Source organism: Nanorana parkeri, unplaced genomic scaffold (genome assembly GCF_000935625.1).
Source record: "Nanorana parkeri isolate BGI_ZX_2015 unplaced genomic scaffold, ASM93562v1 scaffold14, whole genome shotgun sequence".
NCBI classification, from domain to species: domain Eukaryota; kingdom Metazoa; phylum Chordata; class Amphibia; order Anura; family Dicroglossidae; genus Nanorana; species Nanorana parkeri.
This window is the reverse complement of record NW_017306282.1, coordinates 4,185,716-4,193,633: the sequence shown is the minus strand read 5'-3', so window position 1 is coordinate 4,193,633 and position 7,918 is coordinate 4,185,716. Positions and strand designations below refer to the sequence as shown.

The following is a 7,918-nucleotide window of genomic DNA, read 5'->3' as shown; positions in this document are numbered from 1 at the left end:
GGGAGTCTCAGCTTTACTATTATATGTATACACTGTATATGGCTGCCATGTTGCCGTAACGAACATTGGTGTCCAGACCCATTCAGATGCATTAAACCGAAAAAACATCTGATTGGCCAGAAAAGTCACATGTCTGATTCAGTTTCGTTTTTGAACGAAATTCGGAAACAGAAATTCAGATTCGGACACATTCGGATTGCATTGGGATTCGGAAATTCGGATTTGTCTGAATGTCCGAATTTCGGAAAATTCGTCCGAATTTTGATTCGGAATGAAACTAATTGCACATGTCTTTTGGGTAGCCATTGATGATGAAACTTCTGCACGCGTCCATAAGCATGACATAATCTCCACCACCCGGCTTCATCCTCAGGATTTCCCCGATGGGCGTGTGCCGCAGCCAGTGTGCAATAAATAACTAAAAACTGGTATCGGCATATGGAAGAATTATATTTTGGCTAAAGAGACTTCCGTGTCCATTCTACTGCCTAGCAGGTTCTTCTTTTCAGAGTTCTTCATTGAGCTTCTTCTCAAGACAAGTTTCTGGAATGCCTGACCTGGAACAAGCATGCAGCAAGTGAAATCAGAACTTATGATCTGCTTACTTGATCTGCCACTCGCAAAGTATTGTAGCCCCTGGATCAGAAGGACTGCCAAGGGACCGGCATTTATAGCAGGAGAGGTCAGCCATGGCAGACTAGTTGTTTATTCTTTCGCAAAAGCTGGACGTGAGATTCCAGTACACAGGAGGAGCTCGGTGTGGTCAGGAGGACACGGCACAGAGAGCAGCAGGTGACAAGGAGAATGGTGACTCGGAGACGGTGCTCGCTCCTGTCCTGCTTGCTGATCCTCATTGCTGGGGTGAGTACATTAGATTAATGTTATGTATTTATTTCACTTGAAGAAATAGGTCACCAGCACTCAAACAGTTTAAAAATGAATATTTATTTCAGGTATTCATAGAGCGCCGACAATTTACGCAGCACTTTACATAGTTGCACAATCACATCAGTCCCTGCCCTCAAGGAGCTTACAATCCAAGGTCCCTATCTCACATGCATACATAGAGGGCCAACATAGAGAGGAGCCAATTAACCTTCCAGCATGTCTTGGGAGTGTGGGAGGAAACCGGAGCACCCGGAGTACCCGGAGTACCAAGCACAGGGAGAACTTGCAAGATTGATGGGAGACTTCCATGAGGGATCTGTCCGATGAGTGTTTTGTGTCTGACCTGGAAGATAGAAACTGAAAATGTTTTTATCCAGGAACGTGTCAGAGAGGATCTGTATATGAAGGGTCACAAGTCCAACTCCCCTGAGATCCTTCCCTTACTCCCTCCCACCTTCCTTTCGATCCTTCCCTTCCTCCCTCCCACCTTCCTTTCGATCCTTCCCTTCCTTCCTCCCACCTTCCTTTCGATCCTTCCCTTCCTCCCTCCCACCTTCTTTTCAATCCTTCCCTTCCTCCCTATCACCTTTCTTTCTTTCTTTCTTTCTTTCTTTCTTTCTTTCTTTCTTTCTTTCTTTCTTTCTTTCTTTCTTTCCTTCCCTTCTCCCCTCCCACCTTCTTTCCATTCCACCTTCCTTTCTACCCTTCCTCCCTCCCACCTTCCTTTCTTTCTTTCTTTCCTTCCCTTCTTCCCTCCAACCTTCCTTTCCTTACTTTTCTTTGCTTCCTCCCACCTTCTTTCCTTACTTTCCTTCCCTTCCTCCTTCCTTCCTTCCCTTCTTCCTTTCCTTACTTTCCTTTGCTTCCTCCCTCCTTCCTTTCCCCCCTCCCACCTTCCTTCCTGCCTTTCTTTCTTTCCTTCCTTCCTTCCACCTTCCTTCCTTCCTTCCTTACCTTCCTCCCTCCCACCTTCCTTCCCTTCCTCTCTCCCATCTTCCTTCCTTTCTGGATGTTCTGTTAAGCTCACAGTGGCCCCCTGCGGATCCTGCTCATTTATTGCGACGCTATAATGTGAATCGGCCCCGGGGAGAATGAAGAAATAGAGATTCACCCACCTGGGGAATAAATAAGTGCAGATTCACCCGCAGAATCATTGTTGCCATTTGTTGCTAAGACTGGGCAGTGAATATCTGCAGTGTGCAATCCTTCATCTGTTATTTCTGTTTCATCTGCCCGTGTGATTTCCTCATCCTAAGCGGGCAGAAGGGACAATATTTCGTAATGATGACGCACGCACATCGGCTTTAATTCAATAAACTGCTAAATTTTAACCCAATTCACCCAAATAAGCAAAGTTCAGGGGAAGTGAAAGTGTTTTTTTTTAGTCTATATTTCTTGATCTAAATCCTCGCTGGATGATATTTAGTTTACTGAATCTCTGCGTATTAAATACGGTTCTTCATCCTTTGTTGCATCTCAGTGCTGCCGATCTTTTCCAGCCTCTGTCAGCCACTTCCTGTCTACATGCACTGGCTGCAGCATCAGCTGCACGTCATTGATGTGGACCAATGGTGACAATGGTGGACCATGCTCGGACAATGTATGTCAGCACGGCCACATGTAGTCTCTGCTGGGGTGTGTGCGTGGGAGTATGACAATGCAACTGGGAGACAGTTGTCATTCCATAACAGGAAGTCCCTAAACAAGGCTCTTTATGGCAGGATCATCATGGATTAACTTATGATTTAAAACATTCCAGATGTTAAACAACTTTTGATAAGACGTTGACATGTTCAGGATTATATGAGATTTATTAATTGGAGAGTGGGGGTAGGCATCTCTGGAAGGAAAAGAGGAGGAGGAGTCTTCTCAAGGGAGAGTGTGGGGGGAGGCATTTCTGGAATGGACAGTGGGTGAGGAGTCTGCTGAAGGGAGAGTGGAGGTGGGGAGTCTCCTGAAGGAAGATTGGAGGTGAGGAGTATCCTGAAGGGAGAGTGGAGGTGAGGAGTCTCCTGAAGGGAGAATAGGGGGAGGAGTCTCCTGAAGGAAGAGGGGAGGTGAGGTATCTCCTGAAGGGAGAGTAGGGGAAGGCATCCTCTGAAGAAAGAGTGAATGTGAGGAGTCCCCTGAAGGGAGAGTAGGGGGAGGAGTCTCCTGAAGGGATTATAGGGGGAGTGAAGGAAGAGTGAGGGGAAGAGTGAGGGGAGGTGTCCCCTGAAGGAAGAATGGGGGAGGCATCTTAAGAAGGGAAAGTGAGGGAAGGCTTCTTCTGAAGGTAGTGTGGAGGTGAGGAGTCTCCTGAAGGGAGAGTGGGGGTGAGGAGTCTCCTGAAGGGAGAGTGGGGGGAGGAGTCTTCTGAATGGAGAATTGGAGGAGGAGTCTCCTTAATGGAGAGTGGGTGTTGGTATCTCCTGAAGAGAGTGGGGGAGGAGTCTTCTGAAGGAAGAGTGGAGGTAAGGAGTCTCCTGAAGGGAGAGTGGGGGAGGAGGCTCCTGCAAGGAGAGTGGGGTCAGGCATCTACGGAAGGGAGTAGGGGGAGAAGTCTTCTGAAGGAAGAGTGGAGGTGAGGAGTCTCCTAAAGGGAACATGGAAAGAGGAGTCTCCTGAAGGGAAAGTCCATCCTGTGATGGACTACAATCTCATGTTTAGTTTATTCATTTATAGTGAGATTGTAGTCCATCACAGGAGTGAGCTTGAAGCGGTGACTACTTTACAACAAACACAGGGACCGTGATAAACAAAAGTAGCCCCCCTCCAGAAGGAAGGACAGTGTCAGCACCAATTCAGAGATGATTGGAGGATCTACAGCCGAGTGATACACAAATAAGATACATTTTTAGTAAAGCTACTTGAATGCATTTTTAAGGTTTAACTCCCGAGTTTAGTGTCACTTTAAATATTATGGGCTGCAGTGAATCGGGAAAATACCACATTATGGCCACTAGATGGAGCTGAGGATCATAAGAAAATAAATACATCTTAGTAATGAGATACAATGTTACAATTCTAGAGAACACTGGAGGCAATCAGCAGATAATTGTAACCATTGCTACTACAGGGATTCCCAACATCAGGGGCACAGATGAAAAAAACTGTCAGGGTTAACAATCCTTCCATACCTTGTCCAAAACTAAAAATAAATACGTTTTGGTTTAGATACGCCCTAATGTCTGCAGTAGAAAATGACTGCAGTTAAAGTCATGTTGCCTTATCCTCTGTGTAATCAAATATTGCTTAATCCTGACCTTTATGTGTAACCTGAACTGACTTAAGTTTACTGTGATGAAATAAATACCCAGAAAAAGTAGAAATAGAGGATAAACATACAGAACTACAAGGGATTGCACTGTCAGGATTTTTTATATATTTTAGGGAAACCTGTCCTGAGCAAAATATGGCGGCTACCATCAGGGCTGTAGCTACCATGGGGCGAGTGAGGCACTCGCCTCAGGCGCAGCTGAGAGGGGGCGTAGTCAGGGCCAGCCTGGCTGCACCCCCTCGCCCCTGTTGCCATGGCGGGCACAGGGCACCATTGGCAACAGGGGCGCCATACGGCCAACACAGCCGCGGCTCAGCAAAGAGAAGAGGAGCGGCACATGCTCCAGTTTCTCCTCGGATCCCCACTGCTCTCCCCTACCCATATGGACAGAGAGGACTCAATCTCTTTTTCTATTTCAAAAGTGAAATGTCAGAGTATGTTTAGACCCCCAAGATTTCCGGTAGCTAGCACACGATCCCCGATGACAGGGGGAAGACTTCCGCGTCACGTGACGGCCCACAAGCAGCGTTGTATTTAGCTTGCAACGGTGCAACGCCGCTCTCAGCTAATCTGCCGCTCCAGGCAAGCGCCTTGTTTGCCTCGTGGCAGATACGCCCCTGCGTAAACATGTGCAAAGACTAAAAATTTGTTTCGTATGAAAAGAACAGAAACTAAAAATGTTTTCATTCGTTTCGTCAAACGACACACATTTTTATGTTATTTTGGATTCGGCCACCAGCACATTCTGCGCATGCGCGCCGCCATCCTGGAGGCGGGGAGCATTACTTCACATGACGCTGTGCGTGCGCATAACGCGTCTGTTGGGGGGCACAAACGTAGCTGGCTACCATTGCTGATTTCCTACAGAAAGGGGCCGGACGGTCTCTGGCTTCTGTGCTTTCTGAGTCATGATCTGGCACTCGTATGCAGGTTGGAAAAGTAAGGGCATTGTAAATGCTATCACACAGGGGCTTGTTAGCTCCTATGTGATTAGATCAAACAGATGCACTGCGCTTGTTTGATCTAACCTATTTATATTATTAGCACGGCAGCTTTTCATCTTTTATATTTATATTTATCACTTTGAGACAGCTTCCATAGCGCAGAATTTTTTTATATTCAGCTCCTGTGTCAGCTCCTGTGTGAGCTTCTGCGCAGCATCCATAGCGCATAATTTTTTTATATTCAGCTCCTGTGTGATATCAATAAAGTTAAGTGGGGAAAAAAATTAATAATAAAATAAAAAAAATTAAAAAAATTGATGCAAAGTAAAAAAATAAAAAAAATAAAAATTAAAAATAAGTACAAAATATGAAATGATAATTAAAATAAAAACATTTCTAAAAAGTGAAAAAGTTAGTAAGATAAATAAAAATGTAAACAAAGTAAAAGAATAAAATAAAAAAAGTGATAAGAAAGTTAAAAAAAAGAAAAGACCAACCCTGTAGCCCCTGCCATCTGGTTGCCATTCTCCATTGGGGGGGTTGATGGGGACGGGGGCGCATTGAGGAACACGTCCTTGGGGCAGCAGAGAGTAAATGCCTGCAGGTCTTAGCAAGAGCTCTGCAAGTGTGCAGCACTTTTGCAAAGCACATTGATCTGGAGACTTGCAATGCAGACTTGCTGTAATTGTGCAACTAAATTGTGAAGCTTGGCAAGTCTACAATAGTTTAGCAAGTCATTTTATAACTCGCAGCTCAATTGCTTGCTATCTGGGATACTGTACATTGTAATGATTTGGAGATATTGATGCAGTCTGCCTCAAACTGGCTGATCAGTCTCACCCTTACATGAGTCTTTGATGAACCTCTGACCCTCCACAGGTCTGTGACTGACAAGATTATATTGGGGTCGGTTCCTCCTATCAGCGTCATGAAAAGTAATTTCTTGCTTGGTAAGACTCTTTGTTATTAACAATAACCAACTTACCTAGACATGCCGACCGGTGAATTATGCTGTTTTTACGGCATTATTCTTTCTTTAACCTGCTGCTATATCTTCTCGGCTGTTTCTGCAAATTCACTTTTTGACTTGTCTAATGTCACAGCAGCAGATTACCAACCTGCACGGAACTGACCACTTGTTCTCTCTCACATCACCTTTTTGTAGAACCCGCTTCCATGATTCCGCCCTGTAGGCCTGGCCAGCAACCTCCACAACCTTCTGGGTTTTATTACAATGACACATGGTTGTCCCTGACCTGCCAGTCAAGGCATTTTTGACAGTCAGAAGATGTGTTAGAATGCCTTAAAAGGAAAGATGTCCACATGATCGGAGATTCGACTCTTCGACAGTGGTTCGAGTACCTGGTGAACTTCATACCAAGTATAATTTGACCATGTTATAATCATGTTGCTACAGTGATAATATTTTGTCCACATATCCTTCTGGGTGGAGTTCTTAAATTGGACTAGGATTGAGATGTTTCAGTGCCATAACTACCTCTATAGTGGCCCACACTGCTGGAATGGTGGTATGGGTATTGGGGTGAATTCCTAGTAGGCATGATAAGCTATTTAAAAAATAACACTTGCTATATTGTTCCCTTCCCAAAGGGTGTCTCAATTCAGTGGGCTGGGCTCGAAAAAGGTAGATCAGCCTTTCTCAACCAGGGATCCCCCAGAGATTCCCTGGTTGATGGTCAGCCATGATGGCTGACATCCAGAGGTTCCCTGGTTGAGGGTCAGCAATGATGGCTGACCTCCAGAGGTTCCCTGGTTGAGGGTCAGCCATGATGGCTGATCTCCAGAGGTTCCCTGATTGAGAAAGGCTTGGAACCACCAGGTGTTCCTTGAGAGATGAGCAATTTTAACCTCTCTAAAATTATCTCAAGTAACCACCAATACCAATGATCTTTTTAACTATCATTAAGGGTAAAGCGGTCATTCCTTCCAATGACTGCCAATGCAGTGTAGTATAGCGTTCAAAAAGTATTTCAGACTGTGAAGGAAACTCTAGAATCCTGAGGTCATTTTTGTCTTTTACTTAGGTCTCAAGATGATAGACTTGCATGTTAATGACCAATCGGGGCCACTGCTAGCTGCAGATGCTGATGCCGAGCTAGCTTTACGATGGCGAGCTCATGGATTGCCCCTGAGGACCACAAAGACCATGATGGCTGACCTGCACTACGAGGCAGCCCACTTGGCCGGGATCGGTGGATGACCTCATACTGTTATTGTGTTGACCCTGTGGGCCCATTTTACCACATATCCAGTCAAGGTCTATCTGCAGAGGTTGGAGAAAGTCCGCCAGGCAATTGCGGCTCTGCTTTTCCGTAGCCCAGAGACGACGGTGATCATTAAATCGGCCAACACAGGCTATAAGTCAATATACGACAGTGATTGGTTGGCTCTTCAGCTAGACATCCTACTTAGGGCCACTTTTAAAGGAATGGCGGTCACTATTATAGATGCCTGGGACATGACACCCTGCCACTATCTCCCAGACAACATTCACCCAGGTCCGCCAGTCATCAGAAATGAGTTGGACCTCATGTTGTCTCATATATGTCCAATGTGATGGATAAGACTCTTTTTCACTACAAGGCCACCAGTCCCCTATTTTTATTATAGACACTTACTCAGTTTGGGTGATAAACCCAAATTTCTATGTAGTCTGGCATCTAGGCACCATATTGTACAACAAGTACAGATCTTTAATGTTAGGGGGTTTTGCCACTTGTATGTTACAATAATCTTTTCATGTTCTAAACAGCATTGCAGTAACCATGGTATAATGAATTCAATGCACATGGAGTGGCTACTAGAG

General features: G+C 45.2%; 1 pseudogene; it reads left to right on the top strand.

Moving 5' to 3' along the window:
- Positions 1 to 271: 271 nt before the first annotated feature.
- Positions 272 to 7,669, top strand: LOC108788033 (annotated as a pseudogene).
- The last annotated feature ends 249 nt before the right edge of the window (positions 7,670 to 7,918 follow it).